Source organism: Carassius carassius, chromosome 46 (assembly GCF_963082965.1).
Source record: "Carassius carassius chromosome 46, fCarCar2.1, whole genome shotgun sequence".
Taxonomy (NCBI): domain Eukaryota; kingdom Metazoa; phylum Chordata; class Actinopteri; order Cypriniformes; family Cyprinidae; genus Carassius; species Carassius carassius.
This window is the reverse complement of record NC_081800.1, coordinates 8485915-8506522: the sequence shown is the minus strand read 5'-3', so window position 1 is coordinate 8506522 and position 20608 is coordinate 8485915. Positions and strand designations below refer to the sequence as shown.

The window sequence follows — 20608 nt, the reverse complement described above, 5'->3', positions numbered from 1 at the left end:
GTCACATCTCTGAGGGACTACCAGAGCCTCTCCACATCTCTGCTGACCAGAGCCATTCCACGTCTCTGCTGAACTACTAGAGTCTCTCCTCGGCTCGGCTGATCCACCAGAGTCTCTCCTCGCCTCTGCTGAACTTCTAGAGTCTCGTCACGTCTCAGTCGAACTCTCTGAGCGCTCGACTGATCCTGTCATGGCCACGGAGGCTACCCTTAACTTGTTCATGTTCTCTGTTTCAGACTTGCCTAACCAGACTTGCTCTCCTGTTAATTCGATCCCACTGTGGTGGTCATCTGCGCCGCCCTGGTGGGCTTCTGTCTTGACCACACGGATGTGGTGGTCTTCTGCTCCGCCCTGGGGGCTTCTGTCTCGACCGCACAGATGTGGTGGTCTTTCTGCACCGCCCTGGTGGGCTTCTGTCTCGACCGCACGGATGTGGTGGTCTTCTGCGCCGCCTGGGTGGGCTTCTGTCCCGACTGCACGGATGCGGTGGTCTTCTGCGCCACCCTAGTGGGCTTCTGTCTCGACCACACGGATGTGGTGGTCTTCTGCGCCGCCCTGGTGGGCTTCTGTCTCGACCACACGGATATGGTGGTCTTCTGCTCCTCCCTGGTGGGCTTCAGTCTCGACCACACGGATGTGGTGGTCTTCTGCTCCGCCCTGGTGGGCTTCACGTTAGGTCCTTCCTGGACTTGTGTTTTGTGGTTGTTTTGTTTTTGTTCTTCTGTCTGTTTTCCACCTATGGACCTGGCCCTCCGTCCCTCCCACTGATCCTCCGCCGGTCCACCTCCCTCCTGGGTTCCTTGTCTTTGTCTTTCTCTTTGTTTCCCTCTAAGGACCTGGCCCTCCGTCCCTCCCACTGATCCTCCTCCGGTCCACCTCCCTCCTGGACTCTTGTGGACTTTTGTCTCTGTTTCCCCATTTGACCTGGTTCTCTTGTCTCTGTTTCCCCATTTTACCTGGTCCTCTTGTCTCTGTTTCCCCATTTTACCTGGCCCTCCGTCCCTCCCCCTGGTCCTCCGCCGCTCCACCTCCCTCCTGGTCTCTTTGTGTCTTTGGTCTCTTCTTGGGTTCGGGTGGAGCATCTGGCAGCTGCTCCGTGGAGGAGGGGGTAATGTCAAACTATCTAGTCTCTTTTTCCCTGGGTGTCCACTAGTGGGCTCACTTCCCCTTAGGCACTTCACCGTAGGCACTACAATTCCCGCTAGCTTTGTCTCTTCATCACAGTAATTGCACTCCTGCTAATCGCACCAGGTGCCTTCACGTAATTTTCATTAGCCTCCCTATATTTACCAGTCCTTTCCTGTTGTCTTTATAGAGTCCTTTCCTTTCGTGATCCTGTCTTCTCGTCCTCCGAGATTCCTCGTATTCCGAGTTCCCGTTCCTGTTCCCTTGCTGTTCCTTCCCTGTTTGTTTTCTGTTGGATTGTTTTCTGGTTTTGACCTGGCTTGTTTCGACTACGATTTGGATTACCCCAATAAAGAACATACCTGCTATTGGATCTCTCTCTCCCTGTGTCTTACTGGATCGCGATCGTCACAATGCTTCCCTTAATCTAAGGCTAATAAATGTATTTCACAATCTGTGCGATTATTTAAAACCACACATAATGTTTCTACTGTATCTCTGTCATTCTCTCTGATATTTAGTTAAGATGAATGCTGTCCTTCACTGTCTTTAATCAGTTCTGTGAATTACTGTATGCTCATTCTTTATAAAGTAGCAACAATGTCATTTTTAAAGTACAGTACTGTGCAAAAGTCTTAGGCACATTATTATTTTCATCCCCAAAAAAAGGTTTTAAGCCAGTTATTTATATCTTTTGCTGTAGTGTGTCAGAAGGAAATATCAGTTTGCCATTAATTTTAAAAATAATCTAGTTTGATTTTGAATGCACAAGCAGTCTGACAACGGCAAAATGAATGTTTGGTAATGTAAACTGATATTTTATACTGACACACTACAGCAAAATATATAAATAACTGGCCAAACACCATTCTTTTAAGTAAAAATACTAACGTGCCTAAGATTTTGCACAGTAGCTAGTGTATGTATAAAGTATGTATGATTAAAGTAAGTATATTTAAATAAGTGTAATTAAAGTATGTGTTCGTTCATATGTGTTAAGGGCTAGATTGTCGCTGGAGCAAACAGCTGTTTAGTGATGAGCGGTGACAAGTGAAAACTTTACAGTAGATGAGAAACCGACTGGTCCCTCGTGACCTTTTGTAAACTGTATTTATGACAAAGAACTGCACAGATACAGATATTCTAACAATCTGTCGATAAACACATACCTTGTGTCCTCTGTTTGTGTTTGAGTGCGCATGCGCTGATCCGCTCGCGGTCTGCGGATTGAAGAGCGCGCTGAGAGACGGAGAGGAGACCGGTCTGATGCCGGTTTCATATGAAATTTAAGGGGACTGACTCTGAGGCGATTGCAAATTTGTGTACAGTTTATGGAGTTAAATGCTACAGCCCCGCTAAAAAAGCCTAGCGATGCCCGTGCTCCTTTAGTACATTTCGGAGAACCAGGACAAATTTCAATCAATCGCTCAGGCATTTAAAAGGCTCCGAAATCTGCTTCCTCTTATTCAGTTCGGTGCATACCGGTTCCATACCCAACCCTACTTTTAAGAAATATATTTTTTGATAAACGAACCCAAAACTGGCTATGTCCTTGCTGGAGTGTGATGTAATTTGTGTCATGTGCAGGTGCGATGGATCGCGTAAACATTGCAGTGTTTCTGAGTGGGCGGGGCTTAGCTGGAGGCAAAAAGAGGCGCGGACGCAATGTTGACAAGCGTAAGCTAGCACGTTTTAGGAGGGATTTATTAAACATGGATGCAAAAGAAGGTTCTGAACTGCCCGAATATGTACAGTCACTGACTCTGCGGGACCGTGACAGCTATTTTGGTAAATTAAATCTCGCGGATGGAAGCAGGCTACCTGACCCGTATGCCATACGGCCATATTAATTACTTTTGGGTGGTTTGGGGAATTTTGTCAAGGCTTATTTTCTAATATAACCTATCGCTGGGCTAACTATGATTAGCAATGTGTATTATTTTAAGAGACCATTCAAAGAATGGCACACACATCTATCGCTGTATGTTTGTTTAACATTAAAACTAGAAGGTGAGCGGAAGGTTGCGACTTTTCACCTATAAAATAGAAACTTGCTGATTTACTAGATAAAACCAACACACCAGTTCATATGCATAGATTATTTTACCTGATATTAAGTGTGCACTGCAAACAAGAGCATTATTTATGATCATCTCCGTCCAGTCTGTACGCCGTATTGCATTCAACCACAATTGTCTTCTTGGTTTCTGTGAAAGAATGTCTGCCGGGATCCGGTAAAACTTTAGTTTTGAAACAAAAGTGCTGTTCCTTCTTTTCTGGCAGCCAAAAACACAACAAGAAGACATTTAAAAGTCAAAACCTCAAACTTTTAGCGCACCTGCTATGAGTTCTGCCTTATGTTTTGCCTCCAGCTAGAGCGGTGACGTCACAGTGACGTAGGCGATTAGGGGGTCTATAGGGTGTCGGAATGGTATATGTTTATCATAGACAGTAAAAGAAATGGACACAGCAACCCGATTGGAACTCAATTGAGATAAGTGAAGCCCATTTTTAGCGATTTTTAGCACTTCTGTTTCTGACACGCAGACTCAAACTAAGCTTGATGACGTCAGCAACCTGACAGATGTAAATCTTCTAGTAGCTGTGCGTGCAAACTGCCATCGTTAATCTTGCAGAGACGGCGAGCTTGAGCGGGGAGTTCTTTGGCGTGAGTGAGCAGGAGTAAGTATTCTGATTAATTATTTTGTATAGTATTTTAAAATGGGCTTCTCTCTTGACGTCTCCCCGATTGCCTGCGAGCTTCTCCTCCTGTCTGTACGGTAATTTCTCTACTGTGCGACAGAGAGTCGAGTGGTTATGACGCAATCGTTGGTCTATTTTTACAAAAACTGTTTCTATGGGGCCATAATGTAACATAGAAGGTAATGGAGCCCTTTATACATTGTCGTGTATCTTTAGAAATAAATAATGGACAAATGGAGTCTTTAAACGCCTCAGATGTAAAGTTATTCGCTGTCAAAGTGACGCCAAAATAAATGGGAGTCAATGGGATGCTAACGCAAGTGAAGTTCTGCTACAAGATGGCGACACGCGGCCGACTTCAACTTCCGGTCGACTTCCTTCCCGCCTGATATTTATACATCTCATCCAATCACAATTTAATTCACTTCATCCGGATGGCGCGATTTATCTGGATAAGGTTTTTTTTTTTTTTTTTTTGAATGAGACGGAATGAAAACAAGCCGAAATGAAATAGCAGTAACGAAGCTATTTTTAAAATGTAAGGAGTAGAAAGTACAGACACTTGCGTGAAAATGTAAGAAGTAGAAGTAAAAAGTTGTCTGAAAAATAATTACTCAAGTAAAGTATAGATACCCCAAATTTCTACTTAAAGCTGCTGTCCGTAACTTTTGACGCTTTAGCGTTTAATAAACAGAACTGCTTGCATCTTGCGGAAGAACATTGTAGCCGGAGCTACTTCTCTCTGTTTATGTCTATGAAGAATCACAAAGGTACCGGGTTACTCCGCCGCGGTACCCCTGAAGCAATCTAAAATAGTCCGAATATAAACACTTATTATAGATGTACCCTAGTGATTCAGGACAGGCTAAAAACACGGTTTGGAAAATGGATTCATGGTGTACTCGCTTATTATATACAATTTGTAAATCTTGAACACAAAAAAAGTTACGGACCGCAGCTCTGATTGGTTGTTTCTTACCGTGAGCGGTGAATTTCTGCAAATGGCAATAGGACCACTGGGAGGAGCCAGAGGAGCTTGATTTTTTCACAGATTATCTGTCTCATATTCTACTGTCAGGACATAATGACAGGTTTCAATACATTTTTACAAAAGTTACCTACTTCAGCTTTAAGTAATATAACGAAGTATTTGTACTTCGTTACTTGACACCTATGTATATGGGCAGAGGTGGGTAGTAACGAGTTACATTTACTTCGTTACATTTACTTGAGTAATTTTTTGGGGTAACGAATACTTTTCGGAGTATATTTAAAGATGGGTACTTTATACTCTTACTTGAGTAAATTTTTGGGGAAAAATCTGTACTTTTACTTCGTTACTGTGGGCGACGCTCCTCTCGTTACTTTATCTTAATGCAATAAATGTTATAATGCTTCAGTTTATTCCAAACGCGCCGTCTACTTTTCTCTGGGCAATGAGCGATGCCCATTCGCGAATGATTCATTCTTTTGAGTCAATACTGTTTAAAGGCTTGATCAAACCAATTGGCAAACGAGTAAATTGGTTCATGAATCAGTTTGAATGAGTCGTTCAGTTCCCTGCCGCACGCGCTGAGCATCTGAAATGGTTCACTCGGAGTTGTAACGTTTAAGAACAGAAAGAGCGTTGAAAACGTGGCTGGAACTGCACTGAATTGAAATCTGCAAAGGTTATTATTTGCTAGCGATGGAGATCCTTATTAGATGAACACCGCGTGTGCTGTCTACTGTTTAACAGGTAATAACTTGGGCTACATTCGATTACAGTACACGATACCACTGTGACATTAGTTTGTTGTACGTGTGTGGCTTATAACAGAGGGGAGTCAAGTTGAATGCAGCTTCCAAAAGACAAAAAATAGCCGATTAAGATTTTATTAATTTTAATACAATCACACTGGTGCAAGTACGTTCAGCGAGTCATATTTTCAGCTGCTAAATTCAGATCTGTGATTGCTTGCTGGCGCTAGCCAGAGATAGATGCGTTTATACAGCGCTGCGCATTATAACAAATCACACATGATTCTTTTGAGCTTATTAAAGCATTGGCCAATCAGAGGCGTTCAGATGAGTCATCGCTAAAATGCCGGTGCTTCCTTCACTCGCTCACTGACTGAATACCTCTTTCTGGCGAATTCTCTCGCAGAAACAACAAAGTGCAGATGTGTGTACGAATCTTTAATTAAGATATTGATTTCACAGTGTTAACAGTTTCAGTGATTTTAATGGGAGTTTCTGAGAGTGATTGGACTGTCAGTGAAAATGATCTTTAATAATGTAAATGGTATTTGCTCTCTTTCTGAACAATGAAAGATTAGTAGGAATATTTATATCACATTAACTTTCAATGTTAAATTCACATTTAATATATATAAAGTCAGTCGTATTAAAAAATATGTTATGGCATGACACCTATATCTGTTACTTAAGTAAACAGACAGGGTTTTATAATAAATTACATAAATTGGAGTAAAGGCTGATGAAATATATACATTTATACACGCACACATACATTACATACATTTTATCTATATATCTAAATAAAAATAGGCTCAGTATATATGACCCAAAGTAACTAGTAACTAACTACTTGAGTAGATTTTTTATCCGATACTCTTTTACTCTTACTCAAGTAACTATTCAAGACTAGTACTTTTACTTTTACTTGAGTAAATATTTCTAGAAGTACTTTTACTTTTACTTGAGTACAGTTTTTGGGTACTCTACCCACCTCTGTATATGGGAATATCATATATTCCTGGCAGTGGGCTCTCTTGTTCTGGACCAATAAGTAACCACCTACGCCCTAGCAATCACTTAAAAGGTTTTATTTTATTATTTTTCTTTTCTTTTTAATGTCAAGAAACCCCCAGCTATACATTTTCATTTGTAAATTTTTGCAGCGTAGTTCAGCGAACCGGCCTGTTTAAATAAATGCTCCCAAAGCCAGAAAAATGAAGGGAAATAATTTCCTGCAAAATGACGGCTGTATTATGCCATTTGTCATCGAGTATCTTCCCCTTCGTTCACTCCCTGTAGCCTTGCTGTTGGAAAATGGATCTACACTTGGCAACCAGTTCTCCGTAGCTCCAAGCACAATCACTCATCTGTAGTGCAATCTGTTAAAGGAATCCATCATTCATGGCATAACGCATGCTAGCAGAAGAAAGGCACAGGGCAGAGGCTCTAGTAACTCAAGACAAACATGTCAACAGTTCACACAAAACGATTTCAGGGAAATGACAAAATGTGCATAAGGAAAAAGCAATGAGGGAAAGAATATTTTCTCACGCACGAACACAGAAGCTATGGTCCATAACCTGGCAAGCTGCCTACTGCCTACATACAGAGTATCCTAGGTTGCATCCTAACAACAATGAAACCTCATTAGGGACTGATTCAGAATGCTCTACATATGCAGGAACTCTTTGTCATTGATTAATTTTAGTATAGGAGAAACCTTTTTGACTCATAGGCTTACCATTGTCCAACACAAAATATATTTATTCTGGTATTTCTACTGTTTATGACAATACTCTTTGTTTTGAAACCTTTTTGATTACAGAATCTGGAAGTGCTGATTGTAGAATGTCCACAATGAATGTGAATGTGAATGGTGACCACAATTGTCCCTAGTTTCCATCCTCTTTCATTTATTTTTTAGATATCACCTGTTGCAATGAAGAAAGTAATACATTTCTGAAACAACATGAGAGTAAGTGAATTATGATTGACTGTTCATGTTTGGGTGAATTACTCCTTTAATTTGCAGAAATATTCACTATTGAATGAATTATATTCATAATCAACATATCTCTCAACTTATCCCATTATTTATCTCTAGAACAGCTTGTGGCATTGCATTGCATTATCTCTACAAAAGACAAATATGATGCTTTATTTGAATTTGGCCAAGAGTAGGCAGCATAATTAAGTTGACTACTTTTTGGAACAGCCTTTGCATCAGAAGCGTATTTAATGGCAAAAAAATTAGAGGCAGTTGACTACATTTTGGAGCAGAGCTACAATGATGGCAGGACTTCTTTTTGAGGGAGCTGTGGTGCCCTTTCAGAAGACACAAAACCCCCCTTGTTCAACCCATGAAAGCGCTCCACTGTAAAAAACAAAAAACAAAAAAACAACTCCAGCTGAGTCTTATATCAACCGAGTAAGTTCATGATAAAACTGACAGCTCAGTTTTGCAAGATATACTTACCATCTTGGAACAAATCTTTTCAAACAGCACTGCCATAATATTGTGAGGCATAGAACAACCTTCAACAAATACAATAACACGGGTGCTCATGTGCTACAAAACAAATCAAGCCAAGATTCATTTGTACCCCCAAGCCAATGAGTCTTCAAATTGTGGCATACAGAAGGAAGTCATGACATCACCGGTGCAATCAGTCTGCGAGAGTGGCGTACAGGCAGAGAGGAGGAGCGTGATGAAGAAAGGCAAGCAGGTTTTCTTCAGGGCAACTAGTTAGCATTCACATCATACACGGCCCCTCTCAAATTAATTGTAGCATTCATATTAATGCTGTTTACCTCCAATCCATCAACCTGTCCTGAGTGAAATTTGGCTGATGCAATGGAGTCGAGTTCAGTTCAGCAAGGAAACGTCCTTTTCTCAAGAATGACACTTTTCTGTCCAGTTTAAAGCTAAAATCCATTCAAATTGACTTGGAGGATGTTGTCCGAGTTTCTGAAAGGCATCCTATGAAGCATCAGGAGTTAAATTGAAAGGTGGCCAAGCATGTACGGTTCTCAGTGAGAGTGTAAAACCTCAAACCAGAGAGGCCTTTTAACTGCTCGGTTGCGATAAAAACACAGTACAGTGAAACTGCGAACAAACATCTCTAGCCACAGGAGCATCACAGCAAGTTGAGGAAAGGACGTGCCTGAAAAATCCTGTGAAACAGCCTTTGTTGTGTTACAACATCTGCCTTTAACCATAACGTAGATAAATATGTTAACACAAGAAGGAATGTGGGCATTTCCTATTAGAGAAATCCACAGGGGAAAAGTAAGGGTCCACAGATGCAGACATCATCCTTTAAGAACGTGCCATCTCGCATCGCTGAGCAGTTCAAGGGCATGTAGATAACTGCATATTGAATTAGACATAGATTCTCTTTCAAGGACATGCCATAAATTTCTAATGAAATGCGGCTCTTTATGGCACTCGCAAACAGATAAGGAGACAAATAATAAGAAGGTGAGAATTCTTTCATATAATTTAGCCATGTTACAAATTACTGGCACTCAAATCGGTATTGCCATGTGAACTTATATTTATTATAATCTGCACGTAAAATGAGCGCTCACTTTATAATCTCTGAAGCTGACGATCACTTCAGTTCAGCACGAATATGTTCTGCATTCTTTTGAAAATTCCAAAAAAAAAAGATTTGAAAGATTTTAAATTTGGAAAATTAGTTTTTAAAGTGCCACTATTATGCCATTTTGAATATTGCCTTTCATGCAGTGCGTAATGTAGCTGTATGTGAATGTAAACAATTTGCAAAGTTGTAAAGCTGAAAGTGCACGATAAATAATAAATAAAGTTATTGTCTCCCAAAAGAAAGAATCAACGCCGATGGCCTCGTGGGCAGTGTGCTGACATATAGCACTTTTGCGCTTCAGACATCCCAAGTTTGAGTCTTGTGGACCTTTCCTGATCCAACCCCCCTCTCTCTCACCCACTTTGCTTCCTGTCAGCCTACTGTCCTATTTAAATAAAAGGCATAAAATGGCAAAAAAAAAACCTTAATAAAGAAAAAAAGAAAGAATCAACTCTGACCAGTCTAAACAAGTCGTCAGAAATTTGAATCTCACTTCCGCGAAGGACAGCGACACATTGAAGGGTAACTCATTTGCATAATGCCCGCCTATATTCTATGTTGACCGGCCGTGAACACTGCGACTAGTTTGTCCGGTTAACATCATGTAGAGAAGACACTACACTGTGAAAGTTAATTATTTATTTATTTATTTTTTTAAAGATGTACAACCTGTAAGTATGATAAATAATAGATATTCATATGTTCTATCAAGCACTCAAAATACAGAACTATGTGTACCTGTACATTGATCAATGTTGCAAAACCACTATGTAATAAAAAACTTTGACGTTCCTCAGAGCTCAAACACAAATACAAGCGAATTGGTACTTGCCATAATTTAAGCGTAAGCGTAACGAATTTGACTACTACCAAATTATAAAATTCACAAAAATTTTAAAATTGTGGGTTGAATGGGGGACTCTTTTAGTCACCAGTTGAGTACATCTGGGCTATGAATTCATTTTGCGTATGCCTTCACTCCGATGTAGTCAAAATGTGTTTACTACCTCCACAACTGTCACTGTCATAAAGCTCCTTTAAAACATCCACTGCGACACAATGGCAAACTCTCAGTCTGACAAACTGATGCCTGTTTTATAAATCCATCTCTAAAGTCAGGAAATTGACAGCAAAAAGCTATGCAACGTTGAAGTAAAGAGATCTACTAAAACTGGTGCACTTTATAAAGTTCTGTTGCCATGGTGATACAAACACATAATGTCTGTACAGAAAAAGCGACCACCAAATAAAAAATTAAATGTGAGTTCAGCCAGAAGGTATCCTCTTGATGACTGATATTAAACGTTAATCAGTTGGGTCATTTTTTTAATTCTCGCAGTAATTTAAAACGAGCTTCAGATTTTAGCATTGCTGGTGACAAGGGAATCATATATAAGCTATGTAGGCCTAAATGTAAAGACCTAACCAACTGTGTGGCACTGCAGCTTTTAAACCACAGAAGATGGCTAATAAAGAGGAACTTGAAATAGACATTTGGGGGTGAATTTCAAAGCACTTAATACATCTAACTCTGGAATTTTACATATAGGTCTATGATTTTCAAAGCAGGAAGGGTTTGAAGTTAATAAGCCGTATCTAGAATGACGTCTGCTTAGACCAAATAGCAACTGTATGATTTGTTAAATGAAAGCTCATAGATTAGCCCTTGTCAGTCCCTGCTAGACGCATTGGCAGAAAGCCTGGAGTAAGGAATGCTCATTTACTGATTAAACTAATTTCTTAAAATGGCAGTCAATGTAGCCAACTTAATTCACAAATGATTGAGCCTTTCTTTTGGCCAGCCGCATTCACTTATCAATACATCCTTCCCTCTTACCTCACCGATCCAGCAGTCTCAGCAATGGCTGAGATTTATTGCTGAACTGGGAGATCAAATGGACTTTGTAATGAGCGTATAGGCAGACAGACTCATTAGGGTTATGCAAATTCGTTTTTTTCGGTTTCAAACAAACACACCTGTCCACACTGACAGTGACACAGAGAGAGACAGATTTTCTATCTCTGAGAAAAATGTAGCTTTGTTCATCTTGTTGAATTTTACATTTACACCAAAACGTTAGTTTAAATTTAACAAAGCTTCTAAATTTTTTCAGAACAAATGTCAGAGGTGCTCGCAAACTTACAGTCATGCCACTGATGTGCAAATGCTAATGTGTTCTGTGTGGTTAGGTGACTGCATTAATCAGTGTTATTTTAGCATTTAGTTACTGCATTGAATTAGCCTTTATTTTTATATCTTGTTTTCATTTTATTTTAAGTTTAAATTGTAATTTTCTTAATTTCTTTTGTCATTTAAAAAAAAAAAAAAATTATTGAAATTTTATTTCAGCATTATTTAAATGAACAAAAATTATATTCAATAGTGTTAGTTTAACATTAACAGCACTGCACCAAATCTTGATAATCTGTTTTCTAGATATTGCTTGGGTTCCAATGGAAGACCATTTGTGCCAGAAAGTCAAACAAAGGTAGGCTAATTGTTACAAAGGTTAAAATAATAAATACAATTACAAAATCATGTGATTTGTGGTATGTAGCACAAACAGCATGTGTTACGTCCCAAAGTTTACTTACAGCTTAGAACAAAGTATAAGCAATAATAACAGTGATTGCTTTAGCAAGACTGATAATTATAGTTAAGAAGAGGAACAGAACAATACAACAGCAATGACCGTTTTTTGAGAGGTCTATGACTCCACGATAAAACACCACAATAGAAAAAAGTATAAAAAAGTCTCTTAGGAAATAAGCAAAGACAAAGCCAGATTCAATACTAAGGGAAGCAAAACAGCTTTTAGCTTCATGGTATCAGTGCCTCCTGGAAGGCATCACCACCTCCCCCTTCATTTTTCGCCTCGTGTCCATTTAAAAGATGTCAGTGAATCCAATGAATGTGAAAAGGGGGTCTGATGAAGCGGCAAGAGAAAATTGCGCTGAGTCACAGCAATCAGACCGAGTCATGCTGTCACCCACAAGACCACAAAGCTTAACTGCCTTCTGAATAATTTACATTCTTCTGTACGATCAGGGCAGAACTTCATACAACTGACTCATATACAGACAAATAAGCTCCCGTGGGAGGCTGCTCTCCTTCTGTGAGCATCAAAACCTTCCCAACCCTGACTCTAAGGCACACAGACTCTCCTTTTGGACACACACAGAGAACGGGAAATATACAATATATATATATATATATATATATATATATATACACTACCTTTGTTTAGTTGCAAAGGCAATAATTGCATAAAGGTTTGTGAAAACATTAACTTTGCATTCTTACAGAACTGCCAAATCCTGCACAGAGCACAGTGCATGTCAATATACTGCTATGAGGGGAACTCATGAGACGTTATATAGGAATGCTGAGAGCATGTTGGAGGCGTGTGTAGGACGGGACAGTTACAGTTTGCCATTAATAGCACACTGTGCTCAATTAGTCCAAAAACAACATGCTACAGGAATAGCTTGCAGAATCTTTGCCACTTGGTGTTGGTACAGCCTTGACATGAATTAAACAGTTCCTCTTCAGGAACTCGAGCTGCGTCAAATGCGCTTTGGGGAATGCGCTTAGCATGAGCGACTCTGAATATTGTGTGTAATCAGTCCAATGGAAGAGCGTGACGTCACAGGCGGGGTGACGTAAGCAACCAGGAAGCTATAAAAGCACGTGCCGCACAGCTGGCGTCAGCTTTGCGTCTTTCAGCAAGCGCTCTGTGTGTGAATGTCACTTGTTTGTCTTGTGAGTCTAATTTACTGTTGTCTGTCCAGTTAGAGCTCCTAGACATGCCGAAGAGCAAGGAGAAATCTAAGCATTGTGATGGCGATTCCAAATCGCGCTATAGGTTGTGTGTTCCTCCCTGCCCGCGATATATAATGGGTGGGGATACACACAGCTTATGCGTGGTTTGCCTGGGAGCGAAGCACGCTGAGTTGGCTCTCGAGGGGGCCGACTGTCCGCACTGTGAGCGAATGTCGGTGTGGCTGCTTCGTTCCCGGAGGGCCCTCTTCGAGGAGAGGGCCTTCGCCAGCGTTCCCCGCGGGGCTGGTCCCGCTTCTGCCGAGGCAGAACGGCGGCTGCACTCGTGGGGTTCGCAAGTGGATTTGGTGGAGGGAATGGAGACGGGCCAGTCCCTATCTCCTTCCACTTCCGCCAGATCCGGAGCCCAATCCCTGGAGTCGGAAGCCCGCTCTGCGGTTCCTTCCACCCAGGGAGAGGGATCGACGCTCTGCCTCTCTTCCTCCGAGGAGGTTGATGTGGAGTCGGTCGACAGGGATTCGCCACCCCATTCGCCGCAATATGAGGAGCTCTTGGAGGTGGTTACTCGTGCGGTGGCCAAATTAAGTATTGAGTGGCCCGCCGAAAAAACAACTGAACCGCAGCGAAGCAAGCTTGATGAACGCTTCCTGCGTGCGAGTCAGCCACCTCCCAGCCGGGGCCTTCCATTCTTTCCCGACCTGCATGATGAGATCGCCAGGTCGTTGAAACGCCCATTCTCGGCCCGCCTCTACATCCCCTCATCTGATTACTATGGAAATGTGGTGGGGATGGGAGAGCATGGCTATAGAGCGATGCCCCGGGTGGAACAGATGCTCGCGAGCTATCTGTCCCCCAGTGCGGCGGCGTCTCTGAAGGCCCCGGCACTGCCCTCAAAGCCACTCAGAACAACATCGGCTTTGGTGGGCAAAGGGTATGCGGCTGCAGGTCAGGCTGGTGCATGTCTGCACACCATGGCAGTGTTACAGGCGTACCAAGCCGACCTGCTTAAGGAGCTAGACGAGGGAGAGGAGATAAAGTCACATGATATATCTGAGTTAAGAAGGACCGCTGATCTCTCCCTCCGCGCCACCAAGGAGACCGCCTGAGCGATTGGGCGGTCCATGGCAGCTATGGTGGCCGCGGAGAGGCACTTATGGTTGACTCTGTCCGATATGAAAGAGCGGGACAGGGTCTGCCTCATGGATGCCCCGATCCAGCCTACTGGCCTGTTCGGCGACGCAGTCGACAATTCTGTCGTCGACAGGTTTCAGGAGGCCCGCAAACAAGCAGCGGCGTTCCATAAGTTCCTCCCTCGTTGCTCCCTCGGGGCATCTGGGCGGGAGATTCCCCAGCCGCACCCTAGCTCCTCATACCGCAAGGCACAAAAACAGAGCGTCGCCTCTCGGCTGAGGTCTTCAAGGCCCAAACAAGATCTCAGGGCAGTCATAGAAGCTAAGAAGTCCTCGGCCAAGAAACCCTGACGCCAAAAGTCCAGGGTTTCAGAGGGCAGCCTCTGCTGGGGTAGAGCGGTACACACTGCAGTACACGGTGCCCGTCTCACCACAGCGTCCTCTGGGGGCCGGTCTGCCAACCCTGCCAGTGTTCCAGGGCGCAGCGGTCCCCAGCGAGCATCCGTCTCAGTATCTTCCGCCCGTGCGCGTAGCGGGGCTGAGACGCTCGCCGCCCCTGCGGGGTCCTCTTACACCAGAAGTCAGTCTTGAGAGACTGATTCCCTTAGTAGATTATTTAGCAGCATGGAAACTACTGCCAAATGTATCTCAATGGGTCCTGCACATAGTAGAAAAAGGCTACCGTATTCAGTTCGGCTCTGCGCCGCCAAAATTCAACGGGGTCATCCTGACGATAGTCGGCCCCAGGCAGGGTCTGGTTATGGAACAGGAAGTAAAAACCCTATTAGAGAAGGAGGCCATTGAGGTGGTCCCTCCTCAAGACAGGGAGTCCGGATTTTACAGCTGGTATTTCATAGTTCCAAAGAAGGATGGAGGGTTGCGTCTGATTATAGACTTGAGGGTCTTAAATCGTTCAGTTATGAGATTGAAGTTCAGAATGCTCACAATCAAGCATATTGTAGCTCAGATCAGGTCCGAGGACTGGTTTGTCACAATAGATCTCAAAGATGCATACTTCCACATATCCATCCGTCCACAACACAGGAAGTTTCTGAGGTTCGCTTTCAGGGGCGAAGCTTACCAATATCGAGTACTTCCCTTCGGCCTTGCACTCTCACCCCGCACGTTCAGAAAATGTGTAGACGCGGCTCTGGTCCCCCTGCGCATACAGGGCATCCGCATTCTCAACTATATCGACGCTTAGTTGATTTTAGCTCAGTCAGAGCAGGTTGCTGCTCGGCATTGAGATGTCGTTCTCGCACATATGGGGGAGCTGGGTTTGAGACTGAACGCCAAGAAGAGTGTACTTTCTCCGGTTCAGAGAACCACCTATCTAGGCGTAGTATGGGATTCGACCGCGATGCAGGCACGATTGTCCCATGCTCGTATCGAGTCGATCCTCATCTCAGACGAGAGAGTCAGGGAAGGCCAGTCACTTACTGTCAAACTATTTCAGAGATTGTTGGGTCTGATGGCAGCTGCGTCCAACGTGATACCTCTTGGCCTGCTGTACATGAGACCCCTACAGTGGTGGCTCAAGACCAAGGGATTTTCCCCGAGGGGCAATCTACTTTGCACTATCAAGGTCACGCGGCGCTGCCTCCGTGCCTTAGACATGTGGAAGAAAGCTTGGTTCTTGAATCAAGGCCCGGTGCTGGGAGCTCCTTGTTGCCATGTAGTACTAGTGACAGACGCATCTCTCACCGGCTGGGGTGCAGTCATGAGTGGCCACCCTGCCCGTGGTCTGTGGAGCGGTCGCCATTTAACATGGCATATCAATTGTCTAAAAATGCTAGCAGTTTATCGTGCACTGAAGCACTTCATCCCAGACCTAAGGGGTCACCATGTGTTTGTGCGCACCGACAACACATCGGTGGTCTCTTACATCAAACACCAGGGAGGTCTGCGTTCGCGCCCTTTGTACAAGCTGGCGCACCAGATCCTGGTGTGGTCCCAGAGCAAACTCCTCTCATTAAGAGCAGTATATATTCCTGGGAAACTAAATATGGGAGCAGACATGGGGAATGGAGGCTTCACCCAGAGGTGGTATGGAGAGTATTTGGCAGGGCTCAAGTAGACCGTTTTGCGACTCAAGAGACATTACAATGTCCCCTTTGGTTCTCTCTAGTTCATCCAGCTCCTCTGGGACTGGACGCTGTGGTACAGACCTGGCCGAGGCTTCGTCTGTACGCCTTTCTCCCTATTTCTCTGCTCCCAGGAGTTCTGGCGAGAGAAAGCCGGGACGGGGTCCGTCTGTTATTAGTAGCCCCGTTCTGGCCGGGATAAGTATGGTTCGCAGACCTGGTCTCGCTCCTCGACGGCTCTCCAGGGGAGATACCGATCAGGACAGACCTACTCTCACAGGCACAGGGCACGATAATTCACCCTTGCCCGGAGTTGTGGAAGCTGTGGGTGTGGCCCCTGAGGGGGCACAACTGTTAGCAGCTGGTCTCTCAACTGAGGTTGTTGAGACCCTCCTCCAATCCAGAGCTCCCTCAACGAGGAAACTGTACGCCCTGTACGAGATCTTCAGGCCCTCTCTGTGGCCCCCACCTATCTTGAGTTTGCATCTGGCATGACCAAAGCGTTCATATACCCTCAAGCAGGATATGTTCCCAAGGTTCCCTCTGTTACACCACGACCTGTAGTGCTGCAGGCCTTCTGTCCTCCTCCCTTCCGGGAGCCCGACCAAGCGAAGCTAAATTGTATGTGTTCAGTTCGAGCGCTGGACGCATACGTCCACAGAGCTGCCCTGTGGAGAAAAACTGACCAATTGCTAGTATGCTACGGTCCCCCCAAGAGGGGTAGTCCTGCTTCTAAGCAGACTATTAGTCGTTGGATAGTCGAGGCTATCAACGCCACCTATGAGTCCTCTGGTCGTCCCCCGCTGTCGGGAGCCAAGGCTCACCCTACTTGGGGTAAGGTGGCCTCTAAGCCCTTCCTAGCAGGTGTATCCATGCTGGACATCTGCAATGCTGCGGGGTGGACCACTCCCTCTACGTTTGTTAAATTCTATGGCCTAGATATGCCAGTCACTCCAGGCGCTTCTGTCCTCTTGTCCTAAGCTGTGCTCTTTGGATACACACTAGGCAGGGGTTTGGTAGTCTGGCGGCGTTGGTACTCGTTCCCCAAAGCGCATTTGACGCAGCTCGAGTTCCTGAAGAGGAACGTCTCTAGGTTATGTATGTAACCCTAGTTCCTCGAGGGAACGAGATGCTGCGTCTCGGAGCCATACCCCCGGCACCCCTGCCGGCGCTTGCTGGTACTCGAACCTGACGCCAGCTGTGCGGCACGTGCTTTTATAGCTTCTTGGTCGCTTACATCACCCCGCCTGTGACGTCACGCTCTTCCATTGGACTGATTACACACGATATTCAGAGTCGCTCATGCTAAGCGCGTTCCCCAAAGCACATTTGACGCAGTGTCTCGTTCCCTCGAGGAACTAGGGTTACATACGTAACCTAGAGACGTTTTTGGCTAATTAACAGTGCCTACTTTTACTATTGCTCATTCTATTTTTTTTTTTTAAACTTTAACAAACCTGAAACTGAAGTATTACACTTTGACGCATTACTCATCCACAGATTCTGCTAAAAAAAGACACCTCTCAAGTCACGTGGCTTGTTGAAGAGGTGTGCTATTACCTATTTACCCTTTTACATGTAAGTTTCAAAAATTCAAGCTGAGCCCCCAGAGTGAGTTACACTGTTATTTTACTGTTATTTATATGACACATTAGAGCTATATGACAAATGTATTGGTTACATGGCTTAGTTCCTTTTAATTCAAAATATTTACTAGCTTTATACTGTGCAATATCCAGCATTCTGGTTCTCAAAGATGTTTAGGTAAGTATGCAAAGAATACACTTTGTTGTTACCTACACAAGGTGTTTCTGATGTGAAAAAAAAAGATTCCCATAGACATCACTAGGTATTTTCTAGTACTTATGTGTATTTAAATGTCTGAAACGTGAAATAAATATTATGTGGTTGAAAAGACTGAACATCTGTGATATATGACAAGCGATGAGCTCTCCCTGGGCTCTCTATGGTTCATCGCCAATGCACGAAAGCAGATTGGAATAGATCTGTTGATCATGTGATGCACTGAACGTTGTAATAAAACCAGTGTGAATGTGCGCACAAGGGTTGAGTGATAAGACTTACTATTTTTGCCTGGCGGACAATAAAATCCCACTAACTTACATTAAAAGAGGGATTAGAGACTTGTGGGTGGGTTTTTTGAAAACCCAGCAATCACATACAGTAACAAAGCTCTAACCTATGAGGAGCTTGTAGCATTATAGCACTCACATTTTCTTCAGAATATGCTAAAATGTAGTAAATTCAAAAGCAGTAAGACGCCCAATTCAAATTGTTCAAAAAGGTTCAAAACAAAGCTATTTTTAATCTATTAATAACTCTAATCGTGCAGGAACAATGCCAAAATTCACATGTGATAAATGAAATGGTCATCCAGACCAATGCACTTCTGTGGTCCGGCAACAGATCCACTATACTGACAGGAATGATTGGTTATTGTTAAGCTAAATTTATTTTTATGGTTTTCTTATAGTATGTGTCTGCTGTGGTTTTCAGTCATCCCCTTTGATTAATAAACCAGGAAACTTTTTGACTTTTCCATTTGCAATTACTGAATAAGAAATTTTAAATAATGATTCAAATCAGAAATTACTAAGCAAGTCTGATTTTCCCAAAGCAGTATTTAGCCGTTGAAATGTTTCAATATAAGCTAAATTTAAGAGAATGTGCACAATGATTATAGAAATTCCCATGACTTCCCAGTAAGCATGCAATACTGTAAATCTCCAAAAGCTCTGAACATCTGGAAAACATCTAATTATTGAGTACAACATCTAATAGGCATATTTAATAGAGTAGCGACTCAAATACTAAATTATAAATGTCTCTAACACATGCATCTACATGTCTTTCTTAACATCTGGCAGGGAATGTTTAAGAAATTTATTACAGATGTGCCAATTCTCTAAAAACACATCTTGCAGATGAAAAGTACTCTTGAAATAGACATACACTCTTAATAAAAAAGGTTCTGGTGGGGGGGGGGGGGGTACAGTGATGCTGTAGAAGAACCACTATGGGTTACCCAAAAGACCTTTCAGTAAACATTTCTTAAAATAACCATTTTTATTTAGTCTGAAGAACATTTTAACAAACTAAAGAACCTTTGTGCAGTGGAAAGATTCCATGGATGTTAAAGGTTCTTCATGGAACCTTTTTTTTCTTCATTGTGTGAAGAACATTTTAATAATCACACAAGCAATATTTCAATACAAAGAACTTTTGCGGTTCCATGGATGTTAAAGGTTCTTTGTAGATCTATAGATACCAATTATAAACCATTATTGTTAAAAGTGCATGGATGGATGTTAAAGGTTCTTCATGGAACCAACAATTCTAACAATAAAATGTTTATATTTAAGAGAGTTTTATTAAAAGGTTCCATGGATGTTAAAGATTCTCAAAGAAACCACAGATGCCAATAAAGAACCTTTATTTTGTAGGTGTGTAGGAGTGTAGGTGATGTTTGTCCTAGAGTTTATTTCCATTACTTTTCCAGGTCTAAAAACACTAAATTTTAAATCTCCCCAATATTTCATGGTTTGAAAAGCAACATGACTTTGCAATCCAATTGCTGGAGACTTTTGTACTGGGTTCTTATCTGAGCCTATTCAAACAAAACACAGCAGAAAAATATGGCATGAACCACATGGGTGCTGTAGTATAAACAAGCCACACAATACAAATAGACAAACAAACACATAACAAGTCCAGTTGTTTTCTGGAACGCGTTGGCAAATGTTCATTTTTCTCCCAGCATGCTCCTTCAGCTCTATTATAGCAAACTAACATGGTGCGTAAATACTCGCGCTCTCTCCATAAATCTCAACCGCTCTCAGCTAATTGGCTGCTCCAGCCACAAAATGCGCGCGCGACTGCCCCCGGTGCCACACCCTCTTTTCATTAAACAGCCTTGACACCCCACTTACATCCGAGTCAACAATGAGCCACATTTAAATTACAGTGGAGCTCCCGGTAGCCTATTCGGACGGCAAAACGTTATTCTGCACGTGATACAATGCACACCACGGGAAGAAACACAGCGTCCGAAACCCGAAAGCCTGATAGTTCACTTTATGCAATATATATATATATATATATATATATATATATATATATATATATATATATATATATATATATATATATATATATATATATAAGGGTTCAGTTTTCCAGCGCTATTTTCCTCTTGTGAGTCAAATAGATTAGCCTACCTGCACTGACAGGCAAGTGCAGCTCATTTACACATATTGTTCAGTATAACAACGGCATCCTTTCACTGTCCTCTTCACTAAGCCCATTTTTTATGTTAAAAGATGACCACATGACCAAAAGCGGTAGCAAAGCCTTGTTAAGAGACCGGCCTGCCGCGCAAAATGTCAAATGCCAGAAAAACGCAAAATGTTAGGCTCA

General features: G+C 42.8%; 1 protein-coding gene across 8 annotated transcripts in view; it reads right to left on the bottom strand.

The window, feature by feature from the left end:
* LOC132129769 (band 4.1-like protein 1) overlaps nucleotides 1–20608 on the bottom strand; it is a 57835-nt gene that overhangs the window by 36884 nt on the left and 343 nt on the right. The gene's annotated exons all lie outside the window — the stretch shown is intronic.